The 14,638-nt window shown below is 46.0% G+C and overlaps 1 protein-coding gene across 3 annotated transcripts in view; it reads right to left on the bottom strand.

Moving 5' to 3' along the window:
* The window catches only part of Smarca4 (SWI/SNF related, matrix associated, actin dependent regulator of chromatin, subfamily a, member 4), a 100,947-nt gene extending 86,309 nt beyond the window's left edge, over positions 1–14,638 (bottom strand). For all 3 annotated transcript variants that reach the window (XM_027411564.2, XM_035443521.1, XM_027411565.2), the window contains exon 1: positions 14,448–14,638. The gene's annotated coding sequence lies outside the window, so the exon portion shown is untranslated. The remainder of the gene's footprint in view (positions 1–14,447) is intronic.

Genomic DNA, 14,638 nt, shown 5'->3' with positions numbered 1-14,638 from the left:
GCCTCTGCCTCCTGAGCATGGGATTAAAAGTGTGCATCACCACCATAATTTTTTCCTTTTTTTTTTGGGGGGGGGAGGACAGGGTTTCTCTGTGTAGCCCTGGCTGTCCTGGAATTTATTTGTAGATCAGGCTGTCCTCAACTCACAGAGCTCCGCCTGCCTCTGCCTCCTGTGTGCTAGGACTAAATGAGTGCACCACCACTCATGATTGTTTAATTACACAATTTTAATTTCTTTCCCTGTTCAGCTGTTAATTCTGATATCCATTCGTTTAATAAGCTCCCCCCTTCCCTCTTTTTTGGGGAAGGGGCTAAAGAATTTTTTTATGGAATATTTCAGTTTATTAAAAGATGGACTGGAGCTTTCAAAACAAAAACAAGAAAGTTCTAACAACTAGGAGCCTAGGACCAACAAAACAAAATCATAGGTACAACCTGAAGAAAACATTTCTTCTATGTGCTCCCCCATTTCCTAGGCAGTTGGAGGAGCAATTCAGAGCTGAGGCAAACATGCAAGCAGTACCAGAAAATGCTAGCTCACCATCACCTTACAACCACAAATCCAGCACAAGCCAAACTTCCCTTTGTCAATGAACCAAAAGCAAGGCTGTTGGACTGCTATGGCCTCTGCAACAAGACTCCTGAACAGACTTCATTTTGTTTAAGGTATTATCTCATTGTGTAGCCTAAGCTAGAGCTCTAGATTCTGCTGCCCTCAACTCCTCGTTGACAGGGTTACACAGGTACCCCAGTACCCAGTTTAATATCACCCTTTGAGGGCCAGGAGTATTAGCACACACCTTTTATCCCAGCACTTGGAGCAGAGGCTGGCAGACTTCTGAGATAAGAGGCCAGGCCAGCCTGGTCTACATATCGAGACATGTCCAGAAAAGCAAATGCAATATAGACCTTGTCTCAAGGAAAAAGGAAAGGAAAGGAAAGGAAAGGAGGCAGGCAGGCAGAAAAAGAAACAAAGAAAAGATTAGCTTTTGAAGCCTGTTGTGAAAAAATGCCATGCCCATAAAGGCAATTTAAGGAAGAAAGAGTATATTCTGGTTTGTGGCTCTAAAGGACTAAGAGTCCATTATGGTAGGGTGCAGGCACGGCAGTAGGGGCAGGGGGCTGTGAAATCAAGTCTTCAACCACAAGCACAAAGCAGAGAAAGTTGGGCAAGGCTATGCTCTCCTAAATTGCTACCCAGCTCATATACTTCCTCCAGCAAGACCACATCTCCTAAACCTCCCCAGGAAGCACCACCAACTGGGGCCCAAGTGCTCAAATGCTTGATGGGGAACATGTTCATTTAAACCACCACGGAAAGTACAAGAGGCTCTTGTAAGTGTCATTTGGGAGCTAGAGAGATGGCTCAGTGGTGAAGAGCACTTACTTGCAGTGCTTCAAGGAGTCCAGAGTTCAGTTCCCAACACACACATATCCAGTGTCCTATAACTCCTGTTCCAGGGTATCTGACACCCTCCCGACCTCCTGGGGAACCTACACACATCTGACATATGCACACATACAAATCAATCTATAAACAAAAACAGCTCTTGCTCCTCAGGCTGTGCCCTCTGAAACATCAGGCTGCAGAAAGTGTACAGAGCTACCATCAGCCAACCAGACTGCAAACACTGAGCATGAATGAGGTAGGGAGCTCTGCACGGGGATTAGTGATCAAACCAGCGCATTGAGGAAACAGGTAATCAGCCTGTGCCTGCTTCACTAAGGAAGCAAATTCAGGGGCTGGGAAAGCAGCTCAGTGAGCAAAGCAGTTGCTCTGAAAGGCTGAATTCCAATACCCACCCATGTTTGGGGATTTTGATCGGTTTATAGCTAATAACTTTTGGGGCAGCAAGCCTTAGAGCATGGTCTTGTCTGCATACATAACCGCTAAAGAGCTGAGGGAGAAGAGCTCTCTCGCTTGCTCTATGGTGCGGTCAGAGCCAGAGCAAGGAGCGGTTGGTCCCCAACTCCCTTGGTCAGAGCGGCAGAACACAGCAGCTGGAGCTAATCTGTTCTGTACCAGTGATTGTTTATCCCTATATTATACCTAAATAAATCCTTGAGACCCTTTAACAGACTCCTCTGGGTTCAAGTAACACATCCATGTAAAATACTAGGTAGGTGTGCCCACCATAGACAGACTAGCCCAGTGAGCTCTGGTTTCAAAAACTGAAAATACAAGGTAGACAGAAATTAAGGAAGATGTCATCCCCGGGCCACCATATACATGTGCACACAAGTACACACAATGTAAAAACTAAATAAAAATTCAGATGGACAGTTAACTGGCCAGTCAAAATGAGTGAATGAGCATACTCCAGGTTCAGTGAGACAGGGACAGATTTCAAGGAATAAGTTAGGGACTAGAGGGATACTTCAATGAGAGACTAAAGGCAAAAAAAAAAAAAAAAGAACACTTAACTGAGGCAGGCAATGGTGGCACACACTCAAGAGTCAGGAGGATCTGTGTGAGTACGAGGCCAGGGCAGTCAGGGCAACACAGAGAAACCCTGATTGCAGCTCTTACAGAAGACCTGAGTTAAATTCCTAACATCCATGGGGCCACCTGTAACTCTAGCTCCAGGGGACTCAATATCCTTTTCTAGCCCCCAGAGCACTTGCATTCACATGCAAAAACCCAACACAAAAAATTCAAATAGACCTTTAAAAAAAAAAAGGCTTAGAAATTGTGTATGCTATCTGGGATCTCACAACCTTTCAATTTTCATTCACTTGAAAGCCACTTAAGATCTCAGCACCCAGGGATGGAGAGATGGCTCAGCGGTTAGGAGCAGTGACTGTTCTTCCAGGGGTTTTGAGTTCAATTCCCAGCAACTACATGGTGGCTCACAACCACCTTGAATGAGATCTGGTGCCCTCTGCTGGCACGCAGGCAGAATACTGAAGATCTCAGCACCCAAAGAGAGACGCAGGCTGGTCTCAGTCCTCTGGGGGTTCTCTGGGGGAGGGGCTACAGGCTTGAGCAGACACTTAGCCTCCCCACCCATAGGATGGGCATGCCACCACTGGCCAGACTGCCCACTCCCCACATTTGCAGTAACTGCAGTAGGTTACACAAACCTGTTCTGTACATAGCCTTTCTCTTGTCTCAGACTAGTTCCACCCCATTAGGCCTCTCACTATTTCCCACTAGCCTGCTGTGTTCACAAATAACACAAGTGGGACAGAAGACTGTAAATAACAGAGAAGCAAGGAGCAGCAGGAGGAGACCTCTGCCTCAGAGGTCACTGAGCCTCTCCAGGCACAGGACACTGGGAAGCTAACAGCAGCGGCTACCATCAGTATCACACAGATTCAAAGGCACAGTGAGATGGCCTAAAACTCTGGAGACTTTTAGCACAGCCAAGAGGCACATCAGATGTCCTACTGTCACAGGCGATGCAGTAACTGTCATGCAGCCACCTGCTTCCTGAGTCAGTGAAGCATACCTAGCTGGCAAAACAACTTAAAACTGACAAAGAGCCATCACTGTTAAAAATGGGCACAAGCAGCTAGGCAGTGGCATCCCAGCACTCAGGAGGCAGAGGCAAGTGGATCTTGAGTTTGAGGCCAGCCTGGTCTACATAGCTAATTCCAGGACAGCTAGGGCTGTTACACAGAGAAACCTTGTCTCGGAAAAGGAAGGAAGGAAGGAAGGAAGGAAGGAAGGAAGGAAGGAAGGAAGGAAGGAAGGAAGGAAGACAAAAAGAAGAAAATGGGCACTCTTGTTTTTCTACTATTGCATCTGAGGCTTTTGTGTGTTTTTTGTGAGTCTCACTAGGCAGCCCTAGCTGGCTTGGAACTGTGTATATCAGGCTGCCCTCAAGCTCATCTCCTCTGCCTATCTTGTACTTTTGATGCTCCTGCCTCTACCTCCCAAGTGCTGGGGTCACAAGCATGCAGCACCATGCTGGTTTATACAGTGCTTGCCAGGGAAGCACTCTTACAAGTCAATCTACACCCCCAGCAACTTTACCACATATTGAATGGTGAACACAAGCAACAAAAACCAACCTGTTAGATGGGTACTGTGGTACCCACCCATAACTCTAGTACTTGGGAGGGAGAGGCAGAAGGACCCCAACATCAAGGCTAACATGAGCTTCACTTCAAGCACCAGTCCAGCTAGACCACCCAAGCCCCCCAAACTCCCACACTTGTCATCCCAGCACTTGGGAAGGCAGGAGTTCAAGGTCATTCTCAGTCACATGGGTTTGACACCAGCGTGAGTCTATTTCATAAGCTCTAGAAACCAGCTTGGGGTGCAAAGGGGTCAGGGTTAGTCTGTGTCTATTAAGACTCACTTGCTTATTTCTACATACAGAGCCTTCCTGGTGGGAAACAAAGGAAAGCCAAAGAGGGTCCCTCCTTTTATGCAGCTATGGAAAAGACAACCCCTAGACTAAGCCAGATATACTTGGCCCTGCCAGCCCTCCTCTAACTCACATGCCTCTCAACTCCACAAACAGAAAACTCCACAGCAGCAGCTGCAGTTACACAGGAAACATCAAAATCACTAGTTACCTTCATGGGCTTAACACTTCCTCTAAGAGATGACATCAGTAAGGTCTCTTGGCCTTGGCGGATAGGTCCTTGCCATATCACAGATAATACTGTCACTTTCATTCAGAGCTTTTAAACATCCCTCCTGGTTTAAGTGTGTGGTGCTTCCAACTGAATCCAGAATCAAATACACTGATCCACATTACCAATCCAATTTAAAAAAAAAATGAGCCAGGCATTGGTGGCGCACGCCTTTAATCCCAGCACTCGGGAGGCAGAGGCCAGCCTGGTCTCCAGAGCAAGTGCCAGGATAGGCTCCAAAGCTACACAGAGAAACCCTGTCTCGAAAAACCAAAAAAAAAAAAAAAAAAAGTTTTAGGGTCTAAAGTAGAGAGTTGAGCAGTAAGAGCATTTGTTGGTTCAATCCCCAGCACCCATGCAGGATAGCTCATGTCACCTGTAACTCCAGCTCCAGGCAAAGGATCTGACAGATGTCCTCTTCTGACCTCCACAGGCACCTGCACTCACAGGTATACAAGTGTCCAAGGAAGTCAAAGATCCTCCTGGAGCTGGAGTTACAGTAATGGGACACCCAGTGAGAGTGCTGGGAACCAAACTCTGACCCTCTGCAAAAGCAGTCTTCAGTCCTTTTTGAAAAATTAATTCATGGACTGGAGAATTGGCTCAGCTGTTAAGAGCACTAGCTGCTCTTTTGGAGAACCTGGGTTCAGTTCCCAGGACCCACATGGCAGCTTGCAGCTGTCTGTGACTCCAGTTCCAGGGGATCTGACACATTCACACCAATGCACATAAAATAAAGTTTTAAAAATTAATTCATTTAATTGTTTATTTAAACTTGTGTTTCTGAGAAGAATGATTGAACTTGGGGACATTTTGTTAAGTAACAGGTAAAAACCAAACTGCTCACCTTGTTTTCCATTTCTGTAATCATTATATGTGTGGGTGTCGTGCCTGCATGGATCTGTGTGATTCCCACGTGCAGTGCCCACAAAGAACAGAAGGAGACATAGGATTCCCTGGTACTGAAGTTACAAGTTGTTGTGAACCACCATGTGTATGCTGAGAATGGACCCTGAGTCCTCTGGAGTGCTCTTAACCACTGAGCCATCTCTCCATCCCTCCAGACCCACAGTTCTACAGACTACAGAGTGTGTGTGTGATAGATCCTAGGGCTTGATGCATACTAGACGAGTACTCTACCACTAAGCCTGACCACTGCCCCAAATTCTTGGTTAAAAACAAAATAAACAACAACAAAAAATCACTAAACTCCCAAGTGTTTTTCAATGATACAGCTTATGAAAGATCAAAACCCTACCTAGACACTAGGCCACAGAGGGATGCTGTAGTACACCGTATGAGGAAGTCAGAAAAATGAAACCCCAACGCTTAAGACAAGTGTGGTACCCAAACCTGTAAACCCAGTCCTCAGGAGGCTAAGACAGGAAGATTTCTTCGAGTTAGAATACATGGCAAGACTCACAAAAAGAATGGGCTGGGAAGATGGCACAGAGGTTAAGAGCAATGCCTTGGTCTTCCAACGGGCCCAGGTTCAATTCCCAGCACCCACATGACAACTTACAACTGTTTGTGGCTCCAGTTCTTAGGTACTCGACACCCTCACACAGACATAAGGCAAAAACATCAACATACATAAAATAAAATTTAAAAAAAGAGAGAGCCAGGCGGTGCCTTTAATCCCAGCACTCAGGAAGGCAGAGGCAGGCGGATTTCTGAGTTTGAGGCCAGCCTGGCCTACAGAGTAAGTTCCAGGACAACCAGAACAACACAGAGAAATCCTAGTCTTGAAAAACTAACTGGAACAAGCAAGATGGCTCAGCAGGTTAAGGACACCTGCTGGCTAGTCTTACCGATACATAAACTAGAGCTATCTGAAAGGAAGGAACCTCAATTGAGAAAATGTGTTCCCATCTGTAAGGCATTTTTGAGTGATCAATAGTGGAAGGCCCAGCCCATGGTTGGTGATGCCATCCCTAGGCTGGTGGTCCTGGGTTCCATAAGAAAGCAGGCTAAACAAGCCATGAGAAGCAAGCCAGTATGTAGCACCCCTCCATGGCCTCTGCATCAGCTCCTGCTTCCAGGTTCCTGTCCTGTTTGAGATCCTGTCCTCACTTTTCTTTGATAATGAACAGTGACATGAGTATAAGCCAAATAAACCCTTCCCTCCCCAACTTACTTTTAGTCATGCTTTTTCATCACAGCTATAGAAACACTAATCAGTCAGGACACTAGTGCACGCCTTTAATCCCAGCAATCAGGAGGCAAAGGCAGGCAGATCTCTATGAGTTTGAGGTTAGCCTGGTCTACATAGCTAGTTCCAAGACAGCTAGGGCTACTCAGAAAAACCCTGTCTCATCAACAACAACAACAACAACAGGTCAGGGCACTTGCCACTGACCCCAATGACCTGAGTTTGAATCTCAAAAACTCACTTAATTAAAGGAGAGAACCTGCTCCTGCAAGTTGACCTCTGACTTCCTAACATGACTACTGCATAAACAAATACTAAATAAATAAATGTATGTGGGGGAAAAAAAGAAAGAAATTAAAGATTTTTAGTAAATAACGCTGTGCATAGTTAGCCCAAGTGAACCAGCAGTTCAAGATCACCCTCAGACACACAGTGAGGTTGAGGCCAGCCTGGGCTATAGGAAACCCCGTCTTGCCCAGCAGTGGTGGCACACACCTTTAATTCTAGCACTGGGAAAGCAAAGATGGGCGGACCTCTATGAGTTCCAGGACTGGCTCCATAGCTACTAAAACCAAAATAGGAAAAAAAAAAAAAAGAGAGAGAGAGAGAAACCCTGTCTTAAATAAACAAGTACAAGCTACATCACCAAACTCATTCTCTCCTTCACAAAGTTGGCTGGCAAAATTACAATTATTAATATTTTACCCTAAGGACAAAATAGAGGAGTTGATTCTAACTAGATGAAAAAGAGAATAATAGGCAAAAAATACATGATCTAAGCAGAGCAGCCAGTCAGCCTACAAAATGAGAGAGCATCTTTACCAGCTAGACTTCAGACATGGAATGATGTCTAGAAACATTTCTGTACTGTACAAATTGGGAGTCAGAGAGATGACTTGATTAAGAGCACTTGCTATGCAAGAATGAAACCTGTTTAACTCCCTAGTACCTGCTGGAGAGATGGCTCAGCTGTTAAGAGCACTATCTGCTCTCTTCCAGAGGTCAATTGCTGAGTTCAATTCCCAGCACCCACATAACAACTCAGAACTTTCTATAACTATAGTCCCATGTGATTCAAAGCCCTTTTCTGGTGTGCAGACATACATGCATATAAAACACTGCCAGGCTGTGGTGGCATACTCCTTTTATCCTAACACTTGGAAGGCAGAGACAGGTGGAGCTCTGAGTTCGAGGGCAGCCTGGTCTACAAAGTGAGTTCCAGGACAACCAGGACTATACAGAGAAGCCCTATCCCTACAAAACAATTTTTTTTAATTTTATTTATTTATTATGTATACAACATTCTGCTTCCATGTATATCTGCACACCAGAAGAGGGCACCAGATCTCATAACGGATGGTTGTGAGCCACCATGTGGTTGCTGGGAATTGAACTCAGGACCTCTGGAAGAGCAGTCAGTGCTCTTAACCTCTGAGCCATCTCTCCAGCCCTACTAAACAAAATTTTAAAAGACAGTCTTGAGAGCTAGATATGATGTTGCAGTCAGGAGGCAAAGGCAGGTGGAATGCTGTGAGCCTGATCTAAGTTACTTCAAACAAAACCATTTTTCACCAAACCAACATGCCAGACATTTTTGCCTTTTCTCCATGCATCCCTTTCTGCAAAAACAGTATTACAAAAAGTTTCACTTCTGGTAATTTCTTGACTTTTGACAGAATGAGGGTGATGTTTCCCACAATGGAAACATGTCCACACACAAAATAAGCTTATAAAAACTAAAGACACTCTAGAGAACAGACAGCTGAAAAATGACTCCAGTTCTGGGGGATTCAACACGCTCTTCCGATCTTGACAGGCACCAGGCATGCACATAGTACACATATATGCAGGCAAAACACTCATATACACATGTATGTATGTATGTATGTATGTATATTTATATTTAATTTTTATAATTTTATAATTTTAATTAAATATGTGATATACCTTAGCCCCCACCTCAAATCCCCAAGGACTGAAGGAGGACATCAAGAATTTGAAGCCACAACCAGGCACTATTGGCAATGTGGAGAGGCAGAGGAAGTAGATCTTTGTGAATTCCAGGCAAATATCCAGGCCAGTTAGGGCTATACAGTGAGACCCTGTCTCAAAAAAAGGGGATGGGGGACTGGAGAGATGGATCAGCACTTGCTGTTCTTACAGAAGAGCCAGGTTTGGCTTCCAATATCCACATGGCATCGTTCTGTTTCTCAAGACAGGGTTTCCCTGTGTAGCCCTGGTAATCCTGGACCAGACTGGCCTCAAATTCAGTAATTAGCCTGCCTCTGCCTCTTGGAGTGCTGAGATTAAAGGTGTGGGCCACCACAATTGACTACATGGCATCTTAAAACCATCTGTAGGGCTGGAGAGATGGCTCAGAGGTTAAGAGCACTGACTGCTCTTCCAGAGGTCCTGAGTTCAATTCCCAGCAACCACATGGTGGCTCACAACCATCTGTTATGAGATCTGGTGCCCTCTTCTGGTGTGCAGATATACATGGAAGCAGAGTGTTATATACATAATAAATCAATCTTTAAAAATACTATTAAAAATAAATAAATAAATAACTCTTTTAAAAAAATCTGTAAACCAGACATAGTGGAACATGCCTTTAATCCCAGCACTCAAGAGGCAGAGGCAGGTGATGTCTGAGTTTGAGGACAGTCTATTCTACAAAGTGAGTTCAAGACCAGCCAAGGCTAAACAGAACAGAACAAAAACAAAACAAAAAAAAAGGGTGGGCAGAGGCAGGCAGATCTTTATAAATTCAAGGCCAGCCTGGTCTACAGAGCTAGTTTCCAGGACAGCTAGGGCTGTTACACAGAAAAACCCGGTTTCAAAAAAAAGAAAAGTCTGTAACTCCAGTTCAGGCCCTTTTCTGGACTCAAGCACACATAGTACAGGTATATAAATACAGGCAAAATACTCATGCACATAAAATAAAAGTAAATTAAGTCTAAAAAGACAGAAGCCAGCCGGGCATTGGTGGTGCATGCCTTTAACCACAGCTTGGGAGGCAGAGGCAGGCGGATCTCTGTGAGTTCAAGGCCAGACTGGTCTCAGAGTGAGTTCCAGGATAGGCTCCAAAAGCTACACAGAGAAACCCTGTCTCAAAAAACCAAGAGAGAGAGAGAGAGAGAGAGAGAGAGAGAGAGAGAGAGAGAGAGAGAGAGAAGCCAGGCCAGAATGGCTTAACTCAGCAAGTAAAGGCACTTGCTGCCAAGCCTGCTGACCTGAATTTAACTTCCAGAACCTACATGGTGAAAGACCGTCCTGCAAACATTCCCTGAGTTCCACACACCTGTGATGTACACACACCATGCCAAACAAGTAAATGAAAAAAAAAAAAAATTTATTTTAAGGAGTTTGTGGGCCAGTCCTAGCGACACACAGCTTTTGGTTTTGGTTTTGCTTTGCTTAGGTTTTTCGAGACAGGGTTTCTCTGTGGTTTAGGAATCTATCCTGGAACTCACTCTGTAGACAGGGCACTTAACACTTAACACCAGCACTTGAGAGGCATAGGCAAGCAGTTCTCCATGAGTTCCAGGCCAGCCAAAGCTACATAGGAGACTGCCTCAAAAGAAATAAAGTAAGTAAGTAAGTAAGTAAGCTCATGGCACAGCAATGGCTCAGCTGGTTAAAGTGTTTGTGGCATAAGAACCCACATAAAAGCCGGGCGTTGGTGGCGCATGCCTTTAATCCCAGCACTCGGGAGGCAGAGGCAGGCGGATCTCTGTGAGTTCGAGGCCAGCCTGGTCTCCAGAGAGAGTGCCAGGATAGGCTCTAAAGCTACACAGAGAAATCCTGTCTCGAAAAACCTAAATAAATAAATAAATAAATAAATAAATAAATAAATAAATAAATAAGAACCCACATAAATGTGGGAGGAGAGAAGCAACCCCCAACCCCACAGAATGTTGTTCTCTGACCTCCCCAAGCCACGGTCACACACTCTCCATACACATATCAAACATGTGAGATAACTATTTTTGAAGTCTGAGGTGAATCTGGGCAACAAAGTGAGACCTACACAAAATATGAATGAATGACAATGGCTGGAGATGTTGCCTAGTGGCAGACATTTCCCTATTGTTTCAGTCATGTTCTTATTGCTGTAGAAACACCATGACCAAGGTATTTAAAAGCTTTTATTTGGAGGCCTGCTTAGTTTCAGAGGGTGAGTCTATGACCATCATGGCAAGGAGCATGGCAAAGGCAAGCAGGTGTGGTCCTGGAGCAGTAGCTGAGAATTCACAATTGATACACAAGCAAGAGGCAGAGAGAGACTGGGTCTGGCATGGGCTGTTGAACCTCAAAACCAGCCCACACTGAAACATCTCCTCTAACAAGGCCACATCTTTAACTCCTTCCCCAAAACAGTTCCACCAAGCTTTCAAACACATGAGCCTCTGAGGGCTATTCATTCAAAACACTACAGCTATCACTGTAAGCTCTGCGTTGTTCCCAGCACCACAAAATAAAATAATAAAAATGAAACCAGAATACTGACTTGAACAAGTAGTGTCCTCAACTACAGTTTAGTTTGTCGATTCCCGTTTCATTGAAGCCCAGCACTGGGTCATCACAAGTTAAGCGCCAGGACTCAGGGGCTGCATATAAATTAGAGCTCTGAAGAACTAGCATCCCTGTGTGGGAAGATGGCTGAGCAGGTAAAGGCACTTGCTGCCAATATGATGACCTGGAATTCAATCCCCAGATCCACATGGCAGAAGAAAATCCACTCCTCAAAGTTGTCCCTACCTCCACACATCACACAAAATTAAACTGTTTTTTAGACTTTTACTATTCTATGTATGAGTGTTTTGCCTGCATATGTATCTGTGCACCACATTTGATCTTGGTGCCTAAGGAGGTGGTGAACGTCCATAAAGGTGCTGGGAATCAAACCCACGCCCTAGGCAACAAAGGGTTTCTCTGTGTAGCTTTGGAGCCTATCCTGGAACTCGCTCTGATCAGGCTGGCTTCAAACTCACTGATATCCGACTGCCTCTGACTCCCAAGTGCTGGGATTAAAGGTGTGCGCCACCAACGCCCGGAGCAACAAGTACTCTTAACCACTGAGTCAACTCTAGGGCATACAAAAACATTTTAAGTTCAAAAAAAGAAGTAACACTCTTCACCCACCACAAACAAACCACCAAACCAGGACCCCAGACTTCATCAGCGACTTTTTCATCACTTTTGAAGTAGTGACATTTGGGGCTAGGAAAGCAACGGCCTGAAAAGTTCAAAGCCCAACAGCAGCAACAAATGATTATTGCTTTGGATTTTGTTACCAATCACCTCACATCAAAGTTCATCCCTCCCAAGGGATGAACTCTCCTCTCCTCCCACTACTGTCTGCTTCCAACTTGCCATGTTATAGAAAAGACAGAGCAATAGTGGTGATGGCACTGATCCATCCTCAGCACATGGGTGTGTAGAGGGACACATCCTCCCTTATTTTGAAAAAAAGGTACCTTCTCCATGCACTCTCCCAGGACTTATGCCCACCACTGCTGCCTTGTACAACCATTTTGTCCTTCCACAGAGCAGGTTGTAAGGGTTAAATGGAAGGCCAAAGGATTGGGAATATAGCTCATGTTTAACATGCACAAAACCCAGGGCTCCAAGCCCAACAACACCCAAAACTAACAAAAAAGGAGAGAAAACAAACAAAAAACCCACATTCATAAAATAAGGCTTGCAAAAAAAACTGAAGACACATATTCATCAAACATAGATGGGAAGAAAGAAATGAAGGAAGGAAGGAAGGAAGGAAGGAAGGAAGGAAGGAAGGAAGGAAAATAATGCTAGCTGGGTTGGTGGCTCAGTGTATAACACTTGCCTAGCACGTACAGGGTCAAGTTTGAGCCCCAATACCACAAAAATCAAACACACTTAGAGGCTTAAGAGGAGAAATGGCTCAGCAAGTAAAAAAAGGCACCTGCTGGCCAAGTGGTGGTGCCACAAACCTTTAATCCCAGCACTTGGGAGGCAGAGACAGGTGGATCTCTGAGTTCAGGACCAGCCTGGTCTACAGAGTGAGTTCCAGGACAACCTCCAAAGCTACACAGAGAAACCCTGTCTCAGGAAAAGAAAGAAAGAGAGGGAGGGAAGAAGAAAGGGGAAGGAAGGAAGGAAGGAAGGAAGGAAGGAAGGAAGGAAGGAAGGAAGGAAAAAAGAAAGACACCTGCCCTAAAACTGTCGACCTGAGCTCAATTCCAGGAATCCACAAGGCGGGAGGGGAGAACAGACAAGTTGTCCTCTGACCTTCACACACTAATAAATAATGAAAACCTTTAATTAAAAAAAAATTCACAGGTGGTGGCACAGGCCTTTAATTCCAGCACTCGTCAGGCTCAGGCGGATGGATCTTTGTGAGTTCGAGGCCAGCTTGGTCTACTGAATGAGTTCCAGGACACCCAGAGCTGTTACACAGAGAAACCCCGCCTCGAAAAAGAAAAAAAAAAAAAAAAGTCAAAACAAAATAAGCCCCTTTAAATGAATTAATATACTTACAGGCCAAGGAGCCTTGCCAACATTTACAGTCCATTCCCCTACAAGACATGTGACACACAGTAGGGATTCAACTATCTGCTGGACCAGTCAACAACAGCCCAGGAAGCCTGGCTGAACACCTCTTATCCCAGCACTTGTGGGGTGGAGGCTGGAATATGAGGAATTCAAGGCGAGCCTGGGCTACATAAGCAGTTGGAAGTCAACCTTGGTTATGGGATCCTGTCTCCAAAATCACAATAATGATGATGATGATGCCCAGTGTCTCCCAGCCCTATCTATGAAATTCGTAGTTCCCTTGTACAAAGGAGGAAACCAAGGCGTTCGGAAAGATTAAGCGACTTTGCCTAAGGCCACACAGCTAGCTGACAGCCTGAAGTGGGCATCAAACTCAAATCCATCTGTCAATTCGAACTAAACTTGTTTCCAATTCCCAAGAAGCACCTGGAGTCCCTGGAAATGGGGAGGGAACCAAACCGATGCCTCCGATGTTTTACAATAAAAAGCCCTATCTGGGAAACTGGGAAGGGCCAAGGGACTCGAGAGAAAAAAACAATGCCGCTGTGAGCAAAGGTTCCCTGCCATCTTTCACTTTTTAGGTAAACGTTTCAAAGTCACTACCTGCAAGGAATGTAAGGAATTCTTACTTTTCCTTCAAGATGAGCAGTAATAAAATTTATCAACAACAACAAAAAGAGTGACGCCTTGATACCGAAGAGGGGGGATGACTGCGTCCAAGTCACACTGGACATCAATACTGGAGGTAAAATATTGTTCCCGCCGCCCGACCACAGGGCATTAGGGTCGCACCCAGAAAGGCCCACGACACCCAGCTATTGTTCAAAGTTGGGATCACAGAAATTAAAGTGTGTGTGGGGGGGAATACGGATCTCTGGAACGCCGAAGGGAGGGAGCTTTGTCCCGAGATCTCACGAGAACGCGCGCGCGGCCTCCACGAGGCCCATGGCCACCCGCCTCGGCGGCCACGGAGCCTGCAAGCGGCCGCGGTCTCGCTGCACTGCGGTCTGAGCCGCGCGCAGGGCTTTCTTGACCCTCGGGCGCCGCCGTACCCCGACCCCGCTCGGGTCGCCGGGCTGTCCCCCTCCCCCTCCCGGCGCCTCGGCTTCATTCAAACCGTCTTCCCCAAGCCCCGGGCGCCTCGTCTCCACCCGGGAGTCTCCGTTCCTTACCCGGAGGTACCGGCACCGTAGCTTCCCTGGCGCCGCCCCCAACCCTCCACGAGGGGTCGGGGACAGAGTGGGCGTCTCGCTTCTCCTCAGGAAACAAAGAAGCCGTCGCCGCCGCTGCCAAGCGAGGGGAATGCCTTGCGCGCGCGCCCGCCCGCTCAGCCTCGGCAGGGCGCCCCCCCCACACTCACACT

Source organism: Cricetulus griseus, chromosome 4, assembly GCF_003668045.3.
Source record: "Cricetulus griseus strain 17A/GY chromosome 4, alternate assembly CriGri-PICRH-1.0, whole genome shotgun sequence".
Classification (NCBI taxonomy): Eukaryota; Metazoa; Chordata; class Mammalia; order Rodentia; family Cricetidae; genus Cricetulus; species Cricetulus griseus.
This window is presented reverse-complemented; position numbering and strand designations above follow the sequence as displayed.